Below are 17034 nucleotides of genomic sequence, written 5' to 3' on the forward strand. Positions count from 1 at the left end.
ACATGTTGCTTTTGTGATCTTCAGTCCAGAGACTAGAGATATGCAGCTCTCCATGCTACTCTATCCTGCGCAAGCTTTTTCATTCCCGAGAAAGTACTGCAACCTACGTCCTTCTGAATCTGCTTAGTGTATTCATCTCTTAGTCTTCACCTATGATTTTTACTTTACACGCTTCCCTCCAGTACTAAATTGGTGATTCCTTGGTGTCTCAGAAATTGCACAACCAACCGATCCCTACTTCTAGCCAAGTTGTGCCACAAATTTCTCTTCTCCCAAATGCTATTCAGTACCTCCTCGTTAGTTACGTGATATACCCATCTAACGTTCAGCATTCTTCTGTAGCACCACATTTCGAAAGCTTCTATTCTCTACTTGTTTAGCTATTTATCGTCCGTGTTTCACTTCCATACGTAGCTATACTCCATACAAAACTTTCAGAAAAGTTTCTCTTTTTTCAGAAACGTTTTCCGTGTCACAGCCAGTCTACATTTTACATACTCTCTACTTCGACCATCATTAGTTGGTTTGCTCCCGAATTAGCAAAACTCATCTACTATTTTAAGTGTCGCATTTCCTAATCTAAATCCCTCAGAATCACCCGATTTCATTCGACTGAATTACATTATCTTCGTTTTGCTTTTGTTGATGTTCGTTGTATGTCCTCCTTTCGAGACACTGTACATTCGTTCAACTGCTCTTCTAGATCCTTTGTTGCCTCAGACAGAATTACAATGTCGTTGGCAAACCTCAAAGTTCTTATTTCTTCTCCATGGATTTTACTTCCTGCTACAAATTTTTCTTTTGTTTCCTTTACTGCTTGCTCAGTATATTGAATAACATCGGAAATAGGTTACAATCTTTTGACACTCCTTTCTCAACCAGTGCGTCCTGTTCATGCTCCTCGACTCGTACAACTGCCATCTGGTGTCTGTACAAATTATAAACAGCCTTTCGCTCCCTTTTTTTTTTTTATCCCTGCCTTTGAGAGAGTATTCAAGGCAACATGGTCAAACGCTTTCTCTAAGTCTACAAATACTAGAAATGTATGTTTGCATTTCCTTAACGTATCTTCTAAGATACGTTGTAGGGTCAGGATTGCTTCGCGTGTTCAAACATTGCTACGGAATCCAAACTGATATTCCCAAGGTAGGCTTCTACCAGATTTTCCATTCGTCTGTGACGACTTCGTGTTAGTATTTTGTAGCTGTGACATATTAAACTGATAGTTTGGTAATTTTCACACCTATCAACAACAGCTTTCTTTGGGTCTGGAATTATTTTATTCTTTTTGAAGTCTGAGGGTATTTCGCCTCTCTTATAGATCTTGCTCACTTAATCCAAGTGTTAGCTATGATTAAGTTACGCTCCGTGTAAAATTCTACCAGGCGGCTTCCTCTTTCATTTCTTATCTCCAGTCAGTATTCACCTACTACTTTTCCTTCTCCTACTTTCCTTACAATGGAATTCCAGTCCCCCGTGACTATTAAATTTTCGTCTCCCTTATCTATCTGAATGATTTCCTTTCTCGCATCATACATTTCATCAATCTCTTCGTCATCTGCAGAGCTAGTTGACACATAAACTTGTACTACTGTGGCAGGCGTGGACTTTCACTCTATCTTGACTACAAAATGCGTTCCTATGCTGTTCGTAGTAGCTTAACCGCGCTCCTATATTTTTATTCATTGTTAAACCTACACGTACATTATTCCTATTTGATCTTGTGTATATAACCCTGTATTCACCTGACCAAAAGTTTTTTTTTTCTCCTGCCACCGAACTTCACTAATTCCCATTATATCTAACTTAAACCTATCCATTTCTCTTTTCAAATACTCTAGCTTACCTGCCCGATTAAGGGATCTGACATTCCACCCTCCGATCCGGAGAATGCCAGTTTTCTTTCTCCTGATAACGACGTCCTCCTGAGTAGTTCCCATCCGGAGTTCCAAATTGGGGGACCATTTTTCCCCCGGGTATTTTACCCAAGAGGATGCCATCATCATTTAACCATGCAGTAAAGCTGCAAACCCTCGGGAAAAGTCGTGGCCGTAGTCTACCCTTGCTGGCAGCCGTTCGCAGTACTAGCACAGCAAGACCATGTTGTTTAATGTTACAAGGCCAGACCGATCAACAGTCCAGACTGCTGCCCCTGAAACTACTGAAAAGACTTCTGCCCTTATTCAGGAACCACACGTTTGTCTGGCTTCTCAACAGATACCCCTCCGTTGTGGTTGCACCTACGGTACGGCTATCTGTATCGCTGAGATACTCAAGTCTCCCCACCAACGGAAAGATCCATAGTGCATGGGAGGGGCGGAAAAACAACATAAAGTTCACATAAACAGTAATACCTAAAACATTACCTCATGAAGTTAACATAAGAAAATCCTTAGTTGCATGTGGCAGAAAGATATTTCATCGTAGAAAATTACCCGTGTTACATAATACGTTGAATGACAGTGGGTACATCCACTTGAGAATGATATATATAATACACAATACATAAATGCTAGAGAGAAAATATGCTACAGACTTTTACATAAACATTATTCAAATTTTATTGGTAATGTGAAGTGCTGTACTAGAAACTTTAATCATTTCATTTATTTTACATTTAAGGAAAAACTTGTTTTTAACATTTAATAACTTTTAAAATATTACCAAAGATTTAACCTTCAGTTGGTCTACAGGAAAAATAACGAGAAAAAAGTACTGTTTTTACCAGATAGGTACTTTTTTGACTGTGAATTTTTATAGAGTTCAAATAAAAAATAAAATACCATTTATAATAATCATAAACCTTTTCATTGCGCCTTCATTATATTAGGTAGTCCACACCAAAGACTTCTATTTAAAAACGATTTTCTGCCAAGGAAACACTTGGCTGCCCACTGAGGCTTTTAGCAGTCCCTTAGAAACATTACTTCCTACTCTATTCACTTATCACGAAATTATATTACCCATATCAAACACTGACAGTCCATTTTATTAAGCTTCAGCTTTTTACGCAATGCGGTCTTTTAGCTTAACATATTACTTTTTTGAAATGTTCATTTCATACTATACACTGTTACTTCGTTAAGAATCTGGAACTCATGGACGCATTAGAAACTCTATAACAGCAAGTCTTCACAACAGTATAATATTTGTTCCAAAACACATTTTATACGAAAAAACATTTTAAAATAATGTACATGATATTCACTACATGTTTTCAAACAGCGTTTCTTCCTAGTCTGTACCGTGGAAATACAATTTCAAATACGCTAAATTACGATCACCTAAGGGATTTTATGATTGAGTATGCACCAGATAGTATGCATTAGTGTGATAAGTTCCTTGTACTTCAGCCAGGCCACTTAAAATAATCTAAATTTGAAATGTAATGATTTAATTAGCAATATTCCTCATGGGTTTTAACGAGAACAAAATCTAAATTTGGTTTCGGAGGTTCTTATCTTGCTTCTTACATCTAACTTCTGCATTCTGTTTCATTCTTTTCCCCACTAATTCCTTTTATGTGTCCAGTCCCAAGTGCACACAGGGTGAAAATTCTAAGGTATCTACAGTTATGTTTCTACTTTTACTATTTAACAGAATGTCTTCTGGTGTAAAGGCTGTGGCTTCATGGTGTAGGGCATTGATGACTTCTTCAAATTCTGGAACAAATCTGCCCCACACCCTATGGTTGCGGAGGCAATAAGTTCCGCATAATCTACATAGCTCATGCACATAGCGTTCAAACGAACTACTTGCTGGGTGGTAGGCTGAAATCTATTTTACTTGGACATTGCACTGCTGCATACCCTCTTTCAAATCACTGAAATGAACTGGAGCCCATTTTCTGATAGCACTGATATAGACCGAGTAAGGTGGTGCAGTGGTTAGAACACTGGACTCGCATTCGGGGGCAGACAGTTCAAACCCGCATCCGACCATACTGACTGAGGTTTACCGTGATTTCCCTCAGTCGCTTTAGGCAAATGCCGTGATGTTTCCTTTGAAAGGGAACGACCGACTCTCTTCCTCATCCTTCTCTAATCCGATAGGACGGATGACCTCGCTGTTTGAACACCTACCAACCAAATCAAGCAACCAACCACTGATTTAGGTTTTCCTGTGATATTAAAGAATTCTGCTATTCTACTGAATACTACTTTAGCTGTTACGCTCTTGACAGAGAAGAGTTCCACAGATTTTTAAAAAAATTCCTAATACTACAAGAATATATATATAACTTCCAGAAAATTTCGGAAAGCGGCCATACAGATCCACAGACGTTATGTCAAGTGTATCTGCTGGCCCGTTGTTTTGCACAGGAAATTGATTTGATCGATTTTCTACCTTCATTATTTGGCTAATGTCACATAACTTTACACGATCGGTTACTTTCTTGGCCACATTACTAATTACTGCTATTATACTTGAAAGGTTTTCTACCAGTTTTTTTTTTTGTCCACAGAGTCGTAATTCAAGGTGAAAGCTGTTCATTAGTTCAGTCTCGAACTGAGCTGGCCAATATACTTTCCAGTCCTCCCTATCCATGTCATTCCATTTATAGAAAACATCTTTAAAGATCTTCTAATATTTAGCAACACCAGGACAACAAAAAGCATGAAAATGGACTTTCACTGATTTCCAAACTTTATCTTCATTTTGGTAAAGTTGATGTTTTTACATATCTGCTAATTTTTTTTTTTCAGTCACTTCTGTAACGGAACTCATTTCAAAACAGCATCTTCATTATTTTGGCACACAATCTGCAGCTTCTAGTAAATTAGATAAGTAATCTGCTACGTAATTTCTAGTGCCTTTGACATAACAGATTTCATAACCGAACTGTTAATGGTATAACGCACAGAGGATTAATCTGCCGGTTAGTAGGCGACAATCTTTCAGGAATGATAGTGCCTTATAGTCTGTGTGGATAATCATTTTACTTCTCCAAAAATAATTTTGGAATTTCTCATAGCCATATGACAGCTAAGGCGTCTTTCTCCGGTATGGTGTAGTTACTGTCGTTGATATTTAAAGTCCTACTTGTGATGGCTATTGTCTTGTGACCTGATCCTTCTGTAGCAAAGGTTTCTTGGAAAATTTCAACCCTGGCTCCATATGCACAGTTATCTGCACTCATGTGAAAGAGTTCTGTTAATACGGAGTAGTGATAAACATTACTTCTCAGTAATTCACTTTTTAATTTTTGTAAATCGTCTCGACATTCCTTAATCCAAATAAAACTACTAAATTTTCTAAGTAGGTTATTTAAATGGAAACTCTTGAATGTTGCCCCTTTGCAAATTTATGACAGAGCCCACAATGAACAAGTAAAGATTTAAGGTGGTGCTTGTTCTTGGGTGGATGGCATTTTTCAATCATCATCATCATCATTTAAGACTGATTATGCCTTTCAGCGTTCAGTCTGGAGCATAGCCCCCTTATTAAATCCCTCCATGATCCCCTATTCAGTGCTAACATTGGTGCCTCTTCTGATGTTAAACCTATTATTTCAAAATCATTATCAACCGTATCCAGGTACCTTCTCCTTGGTCTGCCCCGACTCCTCCTACCTTCTACTGCTGAACCCATGAGTCTCTTGGGTAACCTTGCTTCTCCCATGCGTGTAACATCACCCCGCCATCTAAGCCTGTTCGCCCTGACTGCTCTATAGAGTTCATTCCCAGTTTTTCTTTGATTTCCTCATTGTGGACACCCTCCTGCCATTGTTCCCATCTACTAGTACCTGCAATCATCCTAGCTACTTTCATATCCGTAACCTTTTTCAATAGCATTTAATTTTTCGGGGTCCTTGCCAATCCTGCAAGTGGTGATGATATGTTCCAGGAATTTTATCTCCCTTTGAACAAACTCACTTTTCACAATTTTAGTATCATCTCTCCTTCTTAAAGACAGAGAAAACATTGTTAAATAATTCACAGAGATCTTACCATTCCTCTGTGGCTATCACCAAGTCGTCTACATACTCTATCAGTCCAGTACTTACTTCCCATCCCAGTGCTGTATTTAAAGCTCTGATAAATACTGAAATAGGTTTTAAGGCCAAAAAGGACAACTTTATGTTGGTAACACTTTCCAACAAATAAAAAAGCAGTAAATTTGCGAGATTTGTTTCTGCTTGTAAAGCTTGTTTCTTGGCCAAGGGAATCGGCTAAGGTCTCAAAAAATTGTTTATATTCCAATGCTTTGTTACGGCACTCGATGTTCTTAACTAACCTCGGTTTGTCTGCAAATACATCCCAGTTTCTTTCTGTTAAACAGTTTAGATTTTCGTTCTGGCGTAGGCTCCTGTAAGTTTTCAGTGATTTCTTTAAAATCACCGTCTTTCTGTTTATCATCAATTTAACGTTTAACATGATAAATTTAAAAAATACTGGACAAACCTTAGTTTTCAGCGTCAGTTTATTGTTGCAGTGACTAAAGTTTAGTGTTCTGTGAAATTTCAGTTTCTTCAAATACAACTTCCAGATTAAGGTATTTACTTTCAGTTTTCACTTCATTATTACAGCCAATAATTATCTTTTCTTTACCCATGTAATGAATTCCGAAAATCATTTCGGCGTTCTAACCTGGAACGGCTGGGCTATCATATTCGAATCCTCACCCTGTAACTAGGGGTTGAAAATAATGCTTCCGTTGTAAATTTGTTTTATAATCACGACCGGTTTCGGGCCCTCGTAAACTCATCCTCAGGTGTCGCACTGAAAATAATAAGAGGCGGGAGATAAGTTTTACTCGCCGCAACACATAAAAAAACATAAAATTTCATACAGTTTTATAAAATCGGCCGGTCGGGCTAGGTGCTGTGGAATCTATGTCAATGCGAAAGTGACACCAGAGAGTACTACGGACGACTGCCTGGTTAGGGTAATATACAAATAAAACCAGAACACTTACGCTGTGCTGTGGCCCCCGAGCGCCGCGGTGGACGTGTACTAGGCGCGGTTTGCTACCTATGAGCGCAGAACAGGGAGTAGCGGATGCGAACGAGGAAGCAAACTGGTAAACCGGAGCGGCAAAAGTGCGGGCATCCGTTGACGTAGAGAACGCGGGCTCACTAGCCCAGCCGTTCGCAATTTGAATTAGTGGTTTATATTTAAAATGAAGAAAAAACAAAATAAAGATGCATAAAAAAATACACGAAATAAGTTAAGTGCATTATGCGTAGTAAAGGAGCGTATAGAACAGGTAGGTACAAAACTTTAATTTTGAATTCCGACAGTACTTGACTTATGATTGGTTCATTGCTTCAGCCTGTAGCCCCTACGACTTTAACACCACTTACACTCATTATTACTAATACTGGTTCGTCTGAAATGTGATCAAAATATGACTGTGATACGACACTGATTTTTGATCCAGTGTCTAAAATGACTTGCAATCTAGTATTGTAAATTTCGACAATAATGGTGGTTTGTTTAATTGCTCTATAGGCGGGGTTATTTTGTTCCTCCTGTAACAAATCGTGGTCTACAATAAGATCATTCAAAGACACGTTTCTCACCTGCAGGTCACATATGTCTAAGCTTTGTTCGGTTTGCAGTTCTCAATCTTTTATGACTTGAATGAGTTGTTTACTAGGAATCAAATCATCCGAAGGATACTTCTTCCTTGGTTCTGTGTGAACCTCTGGTCCTGTTTCCAAATTTTGTTCATTTTGTGGTAAAACAAGGCATTTCGTCACGCATTCATTTCTTCCCGTTGCTTCAACGTATTCTTCACCCGAACTATGTTCTAGATCTGATCATTCTGGGTCACAGTTTGTTTCTAACAGAATCGCCTTTCTTAGACATAAATTAATTTATTCCTTTTATATTTTCAAAGGTTTTAAATACGCAGGATCGCGGTTTTCTCCTAACGTTAGGTTCTCCGTCTGAGCTTTCGTCTTCATTGGCGCTAATGACGTCTGCTTTTACTGAGTATTTTGTGTTGTCGTTAACTTCAATAATTCTTAAGCAATTGTCCAAATCTGCCTCCTTCTGCCTATCGACAACAGTTTGTTGTATTGGTATTTCGTTACTGAGGATTTTGTCCACTTTCATTCCCCTTTTCCTCATTGCGACTGTATTTATTTCCTTATTATTAATTTAGTATTATTGCCAGATAGCGTACTTTTAGTGGCAACTTTTTTCTCGCAATTTGCCACCTCTTTAACAACTGCGGCTTACTAATTTTGTGCACCGCTAAATACTTACATTTTCTGCTTGTTATCGAGCCACGTCCTATTCTCAAAGTCCCTTTTTCTCCTTTGACTAATGTCTAACATATGCTCGAATAATTCCTTTTGAAATTCTTCCATCCACATTTATTTAGCCGTTGTTACAGATCATAGGTCTGCTCGGACCAATTTGTAATTCACTGCAACTTATTTTCGCAAATATAACCATTATTTGAACTGTTGTCGGCACTCGCTTCCTCGCCTACGAACATGTTAGCGTTTTTACTTGCCACGGTGTCGTCACCTACAGAACCTGGTTCATTGCATTGCATCCTGCTGCCGTAACTACAGCTTCCATACAAACAGGTGACTGATCTGATCTGATTTATTCGTTACTGGCCGGCGCGCTGTCCGCCAGCTAGCATTTGTCTCGTTACCTGCCTGACCTATTCCTGAGCGCACCTGTCACCCCGCTTTCAGCAGCCTGCGGTACTCCGAAATCTATCTCTCGTGTACTTAATTCTAACACATCTACGTCAACACTTTTTAGGTTTGGACCATGAAAATCTGTACTCATTTGTTTCTCCCGTAACATATGTGGTCCTCAGTTTTCCGCGATGTTGATGTCATGGTAATGTCCCAGTACAAATCCTCTACCTCGAGCTGCTGAGATACCTTGACCTCTACCCTAGCTCGAACCATATCACCTTCAATCTGTCCAGTGTTAATGTTATTGACTCTATTATTGTTTCTTTTGGCGATAATCCCGATTTCCTCTCCACTGATCTACATCGTCTACTCTTTCCAGAAAAACTTTTATGCTTGCTTCCTACGCATCTCTTCGAATTTTCATACAGCTATTTCCATAGCTCCCATCTTCGGATTCATATCGTCTCCTTCTTAAATGGATTAGTTTTTGCATCTTGATTCGCAGATACCTTAAATGGCGCTTATGCCCCTATTGTAATATATCTAATCTGGCCGTTTTTAATTCTCGCCATAAACACCATTGTTTTTACTTTAACGTGTTTTCCTCAGTAAACTATTGTTTGAATTCATTAAGCGTCATCTGATCTGTGTTTAAATTATGTCCAGGAAGAAACCCTTCACAGCTTTATAGGAAATGCAGTGGGCTCGAACCATTGCATTTCTTTGAGTGACTATAGCGTTACTCGCCCTCTAATAGTTTATTATAAGGTGTTATTTCATACACACAATTGGACTTGTCCCTAATTTCTGTAGAAGATCGTATATTTTGCCTTGAATCTGCGAAGTGTTTTGATCTGAATCATTTCGCAAGCTGCTGCTTGCTTACCTAGTGACTTTTTAGAATCTGATACTGTCTTTCTCAAATGTGAGATCACATTTCTACATTCACCAACAGTTTCGGTTTTCAAACAGAAAAATTTTTCGCGCAGTTTCTTTATGAACAAAGATACTGCCGTTTTTTGGGTCTTCATGATTTCTGAACTGAACCTTTCATTGATCCCGTTGGACTGCCCCAGCATAGTGACCACATTGGTATTTACGGTATTTATTTCAAGTATCATGTCATGGACTGTAGTACTCATAATACAAATTTTAAGTATATTTTTTCAATCTTCTGACTAATTTTAACGCCCTGTATTTTCATGACATCAGCTATCGTTTTAAGCAGATTATTAAAGCTACTAATACCGCTTGCTTGTGTTTTCAGTCTATTCTGAATGTTCCTAATACCACTCGCCTTTGTTTTCAGTTTGTTATGATACTACTAGCCTGTGACATAAGCTCACTGTTAATGCTGCTACCCTGAGACTCAATTTTTTAAATAGCTCGTTCATGCTAAACCGTTTTTTATCGTCCTGCTCTACCACGTCTTCATGATCTGATTCCAAATCATGTGGTTCTATCGGTTTCTTCTCCTTTTCCGAAGTACTGAACATGTCAGCCGATTCATTTACATAATCATTATCTTCCCCGTAAAGCTTCCTCATTGGTTGAGCCCTTTGATTCTGGTTTTACTTGTGATGGTTCAAAAAATGGCTCTGAGCAGTATTCGACTTAACTTCTGAGGTCATCAGTCGCCTAGAACATAGAACTAATTAAACCAAACTAACCTAAGGACATCACACACATCCATGCCCGAGGCAGGATTCGAACCTGCGACAGTAGCGGTCGCTCGGTTCCAGACTGTAGCGCCTAGAACCGCACGGACACTCCGGCCGGCTATTTGTGATGGTTTCATCATCTGAAGTGCAAGCTATTTCACACAAGCCAATTGCTGTTCTTAGAAGGAAGGTCAGCGTTGGCCGTAATATTGATGGTTTATTGATAGCAAAATCGATTTTCAATCACATAGTGATCATCTTCAGTGCTGTGATGCACAAATTAACCTCATAGGTAGAGGTCTGCACGGATAAGAAAAGTGCAATCAACATCCGCACCACATCCGCAAGATCCTAATCAGCAACCGCATATATTTATGTTTTGAATGAGTAATTAATAGCAATAGACAGTAGTACTTAGAATTATGGTATGTAATGACATAGTTATTGTTAGGGTGCCACTTCTGCGACAGCTTAACCACTTTTGACTTCTTAAATCACAGGAAATGCTCTATACCTATTCTAAAGCAGACCATTCCAAACAGGAAAGCATTGGCGCTCCGGAACACATACAGTAGCGGCTCGGATCTCGTGAGATTGGAAACGCTATTTAAATAAAAATAAAATTCAATTTAATAGTATTAAATGATGAAGATACGTGTATAGAAACAATTATATTTCGCTGCTCTTGTGCCAAGGCAGCTGACAATGACGATGATTTTAAACTGTTACTAGCACATTGCAACATTCACCGACAGTTTTTTTGTACTCACTGCTTCGATGTGTCAAATTTTGATGCCATGCATGTCAGCTGATATTACATTATAGCTGACACGTTCAGTCCTCGTCGTTTGCAGGTGAAAATATTTACAGTATTAGACCTACACTGCAAAACGCTGGCGCACCTGTGAAAAAGTTAAACTGCCAGCAGCAGTTGACGTTGTCTGGAAGGAATAACTCGTCTTCCGAAGAGTGACAACAAAATCCGTGGTTATAGAAATTAGGGGTCCATTTAGCTTTCGCTAAAAATACGATTGAAATCTCGAACCTCACCTTTTGGCTGATTTATCGAATTAAGACCTAGCGATAAATGAAATGTCTGCTTCATTCTCAACTGAACAAAGTTTTTCACACTTTAAAACATCCTTTACATTGTCTAAATTACTAAGACAAAATTTGCAGTAAATTTCGCAGTTAATACTTTCAATGTTGAAAAATATTTTTTTCGGAGTTTAATGGAATTGCAAACGATTTCAAGATGTCTATATAAAAACCACTGTCCCATAACTTCAAATGTTAGGCACTGTTCCCTGTTAAGCAATACCGAGTTACAGTTAAAATGTTCAATTTTGTTACGAATTTCAGCTCTTATCTTTACTAATTGGCTGGTAAATCAAAAGACACATTATTATTTTGGATGATTTGAATATTTTGTAAGTTTTCAATATGATCAGAATGATCTTTCACGGGCTATCGCAGTCACAGCTTGTTGGTGGTCGTGAGCCGTAGTTTCAAGTCCCACTTGTAAGTAATTACACGGCCCGCCGTGCCACCGCTCCGCTCGGGCTGTTTCACTGTTCACAAAGAGCGACAGTGCTCGGCGGCTGCAAATGTTACTGTAGTGCACGCTAAAATTTAGGTAGCCACTTACGAGATCATTACCTAGTTTAATAATACTGACGTGTTAGCTGTTGAATGTTCTTGTTGCGAAGAGTAAAAACTTAAAATTGACCTCTTTAATATGAAAATTACAACAAAACAAATTGCTTGTTAAATATTTCCTTCTTTTACCTGTTGCTACTTAAATGTTCTTGTTGGGAATAGTAAAAATACTAACAATATGTCGAGGAAATTCTTTATTATAAATATTACAATAAAAAATCACTGGCTGCATATTAAGTATTTTCATCTTCTGCTTGCTTCTGACTCAAATTCTGTAAAAGAAAGAATCAGATGAAAAAAATTGTAACTAATTCAGATAAGCCCAAAAAATACAGTGAAGTAAGAGAAGCTGTACAAGGACCTTTTTACTTTGGAAGATTACTATGCAGGAACATGATGTCATCAATCGTCTGTGGCTTCAAAGACGTGCGTCGGTCCTGCATTATTTGTCCCGCAGTAGAGAGGTTTCTCTCAGATGGCGCGCTGGACGCTGGAATGCAGAGCACGAAGTATGCGAGTTCGCAAAGACGCGGGTAGACGTTTTCACGTCCATGCCATCAAGCTATCAGGTCGATGCCTTGCGAAAATTGGACTTTATCATTCGTATACCTGAGAATTTCATCTGACTCAAAGTCAAGATCTCTCGTTGAGTCATCTTCTGAGGAATCTTCAAATTCATTAAAAAGTACGTCAGACTTCTGTTTTTTTGCAGGAATTTTAGATGTTGTTTCCTCCTTATCTTTTAACTGTGGACAATTTCTCGCAACATAATTTTTCGCTTCCTTTACAACTTCATCTTTTTCGGCACTGCTAAGAAATTTTAGTTTTTTATATTTTGGATTAAAAAACGTTGAAGTTTATAGGTTACTGTTATGTTCCATTTGCTGATTAAAATGGATTTGGCAGTACTCTTTAAATCTATCATAAATGTGCTGTCGCCATCATTTTTTTCTAGGAAGAAGCTAAGTTTTAACTACCACAACACACATAAATAAAGCGTAGGGGTTTTGGAGGCTTCGAGATCACAAGAAGCTATTTTAAATGGTGGCAGAAAGGTTATTGTATCTTCCAACATCCTCTTGTCTATAGAATCAATCAAATTATCTTGATTTTACTGTGACAAGATTGATAGAACTTCAAACCATTGTGAATTAATAGAATCAAACATATCCAATTTACTGTTCCATCGTGTGTCTATATCTCCTTTCAGTGACTTCTGAAGGCGATTCTGAAGACCAGATATTTTAAAGAAAGTGGTGATAGCTCGACAGGAATTTATTAGTCGCTGCACGTCGCTCTTCTCATCATTCACGTCTCCTCGAGTCGTGTGCTCCAGCACAGTATTAAGAATGTGTGCTGAGCGCGAGAGCCTCTTGTATTGGCGAAGTGCTGCCACTATATTGGGACGTCTATGCGTAACGAACACGATGTTATTCACAGCAATGAATAAATCGAACAACCGTAGCATCTTAATTAACTCAAGTTTAATGTTTTCTCCCGTTTTTTTTTTTAAATTTCACTCTCAAAATTTCTGGTGCACAACACTTGATCCTCAAGTTTCACTTCTTCAAAATTAACATAATGTACAGTCACTCCCATATAGTTTATTTTACGGTACGAATCAGTCCATAAATCGACAGTTAGTGCTCCACCTATATCTCTGAATATATTCTTCACTTCTGCGGAGACAGTTTCACGCAGACGATCTGCCGTTTCCTTCAAATTTATGGATATGGTGGTTGGATGAGGTAGCATTTCCTTAGCACTCACTGCACCGTACTTGGCCCCCACATCAATAAGAAACTGTGCCGTCTCAAGAAACCCAGATCCACACGCAACTTCGAATGGTAAAATGTCTTTGCTGACAAGATTGATAAGTTCTTCTGTCGCTGCTCTCTTCAAATTTGGCGGAACTTCAGGAACTTTCACGTCTCGCTTGGTATTTAAATAAGTAATTATGCTACTTTGTACAGCCTCACACGAATGTTTTAGCTAATTTGAAGTTCCACTTTTGTGTCCAGTGTAGTAATGTACTTTTTTACATGCAAAACAAGTCACTATATCTTTTATCTTTTAGTTGCCATCAAATACGTATCCGAATATTTTCCAAATTGGCGATTTCAATTTGTTTTCCTTCACTAATGTAAAATCACCTTTTTTCACCTTACGCGAAATTGTATCCATCGATATGGTGTTCATTTGAAGAAAGAACTCTCACTGACACTTGTTACGATGCACGTTGCCACTCGGTCACTACAAAGCGCTAACTGAAGGCAGCGGAAAATTGCAACGGGCACCTGTCTGGTAGATAGTGGGTAGGTTTGCCACCCAGAGAGCACTTCACAGGCCCGGGCCGTGCAAGATTCCAAGAATGTCAGCAAACTTGAAGTTTTCAACTAACATTGCAACATACGTACTGGGCAGATGCCTTGCAACAAATACCGCGGATATCCGCGAAGACCTCTACTCATAGGCACTGGTATCAAGTTATTATCAGTAACCAAAGCTAGGAAATGATCACAATAACTTCTTCTAATTTCAAGTATATGATCGTTGTGCACACAGCACTCCATGGAGTTGCCAATCAACTGCCGTTCTGTATCGCTAACTGTGTGTACATTATGGTAACAACTGTAGGCCACCATGATGTTTCTGGGTAGGCTCTGTACTCTATCATTTTGCTTGCTTTGGTCTACCACTTGCCTTGGATCCAATTTAGTACTGAATATAAGTTACAATTTAACTTACAAAAATCCGCGTTATATACTATTATCTTCTTAACTGAATTTTCCTGCAAGTTCGTGCTGCTGGATATTGAATGCTCGTAATACGTTTGTTTCACGGTTCGTACTTTCGTTGCGATCGGTATTTTAGAGAACAACAAAGCAGTACTGTCAAAACAACTCGCTGGGACACAACTTATTGCCCGCACCTCGTGGTCGTGCGGTAGCGTTCTCGCTTCCCGGGTTGGATTCCCGGCGGGGTCAGTGATTTTCTCTGCCTCGTGATGACTGGGTGTTGTGTGATGTCCTTAGGTTAGTTAGGTTTAAGTAGTTCTAAGTTCTAGGGGACTGATGACCATAGATGTTAAGTCCCATAGGGCTCAGAGCCATTTGAACCATTTTTGAACACAACTTATTCACCAACAAAGACTTAAAACATTTTCTCAGGAAACCGGTGGTATGAATCGCAAGAAATTTTAACAGTTGTCTTCGCCATGGACACTTCCTAGAGGCGCAGGAAACGGTTAGGGTGGTGCAACTGCTAAACAATTACCGCCCAACCAATCTTCTGCCATCGCTGGGGAAGCTCCTCGAAGGGGTATTACTGAAAAGACTACAAGACACTATAGCACGGGACAAAGAGATCCGGCCGGAACAGTTCTGATTCCAAAGTAAACTCTCCGCCGAACTTTAACTCCCTCTCAGTACCGAAACCGTACAAGACAACTTTAACAAACGATATTCGACAGTTGGAGTATTCTTGGACGTCGAGAAAGTATGGCGTCAAAACTTAATTGTAAAACTGAACTGAAACACCACTATAAACGACTGCTACGTAAAACTACTTGATAACTTCCTTCAAGACAGGAAATTGTATGAGCGCATCAATGGCGTATCACACAGAGATCTGTAGACTTTTCAACGTCTATATCAAAGACATACCTACACCTCAAATGTGTCAGTTAGATTCTATGTACATGATACAGCATTTTTAACAAGAGACAAGAAGTTATGTCTAGGATTGTGAGATTCATGCGACAGCTAGATGTCATGGAGCGACTGACACAACTACACAAGGTTAACATCAACCTGGATTAAACAGTGGCTATTATTTTCACAAGACGCTGACCAGTCAGCTGTACGAGGCTCTACATCAGAAACCAACATACGCCTTGGTCACCCGTGTTAAAATGCCTGGGTCTTTACATGGGCACGAAACTTCTCTTCGCCCATCACGTCGCAGAGAAGAAAAAGCCGGTCTAAGAATGTTGAGACCTCTCATCTTCCTCTTCAGGGCCGGCCGCGGTGGCCAAGCGGTTCTAGGCGCTTCAGTCCGGAACCGCGCGACTACTACGGTCGCAGGTTCGACTCCTGCCTCGGGCTTGGATGTGTGTTATGTCCTTAGGTTAGTTAAGTTTAAGTAGTTCTAAGTTCTAGGGGACTGATGACCTCAGATGTTAAGTCCTATAGTGCTCAGAGCCATTTGAACCATTTGAACCTCTTCAGGTGTAAGTATCTGAATTTTACTACGAAGATGAGACTATTCTGAGCCGTAGTGGAGCCTACGCTGCTCTATAGGTCGGCTTCCTGGGCCACAACATATGACTCCAATATTAAGAAGCTCAGAGTTATACAAAACAAATGTCTCCGATGGACCCTCAGAGCACACTGGAGGAACTGCACAATGCACGCCATGGAAAATACCTGTGCCAAAAAGTGCGGGAAAAGGCCCAAAAGCTGTTTTATAAGATCGACGTGCTACATGTACTTGCAGGACACTAAACAACATAAATGAAACACATAATATGTCCACCATGCCTATAAGTGAAAAGACCCTTTTGTGTGCCCAACGCATGAACATAAAGAGCAATAAATAAAGTCTGAAACCTCATTTTACCTAACACACACGCAGCATAATCGCGAAAGGTTATAAGGCTCCAGCACATACACACACAGACAGACACACACACACACACACACACACACACACACACACACAAAAAAGCACAGTTACTTCTGTGGAGGGATATTTATTTGACCGTGACTGTGTGATGGTGAAGGCAGGGCTGGCAACTACGTTCCAAATTTCACGCATGTAGGGAGCGTTGGTCAAGGTTTGGGCTTTGCTCATTCCCTTCCGTAAGTACCCTATACAGCGTGAGATTTCCTTCAGTATTGTGGTGTGGTATTTTTCCTTTGACACAACACTCTTCAGTTCAGAGGAATCGTGGATTCAGCTATGTTCACCCTTCGCCATTTGCTCGCGACGTGACGGAAGTTCACAGGTCCAGTGGCAGGTTGCACAAAAAGAGACAGCCTAGCTATATATCATCGCCAGCCTTTAAAAATGAATGGGATTGACAGAAGAGAGGAATGAGAATTC

Source organism: Schistocerca gregaria, chromosome X (assembly GCF_023897955.1).
Source record: "Schistocerca gregaria isolate iqSchGreg1 chromosome X, iqSchGreg1.2, whole genome shotgun sequence".
NCBI classification, from domain to species: domain Eukaryota; kingdom Metazoa; phylum Arthropoda; class Insecta; order Orthoptera; family Acrididae; genus Schistocerca; species Schistocerca gregaria.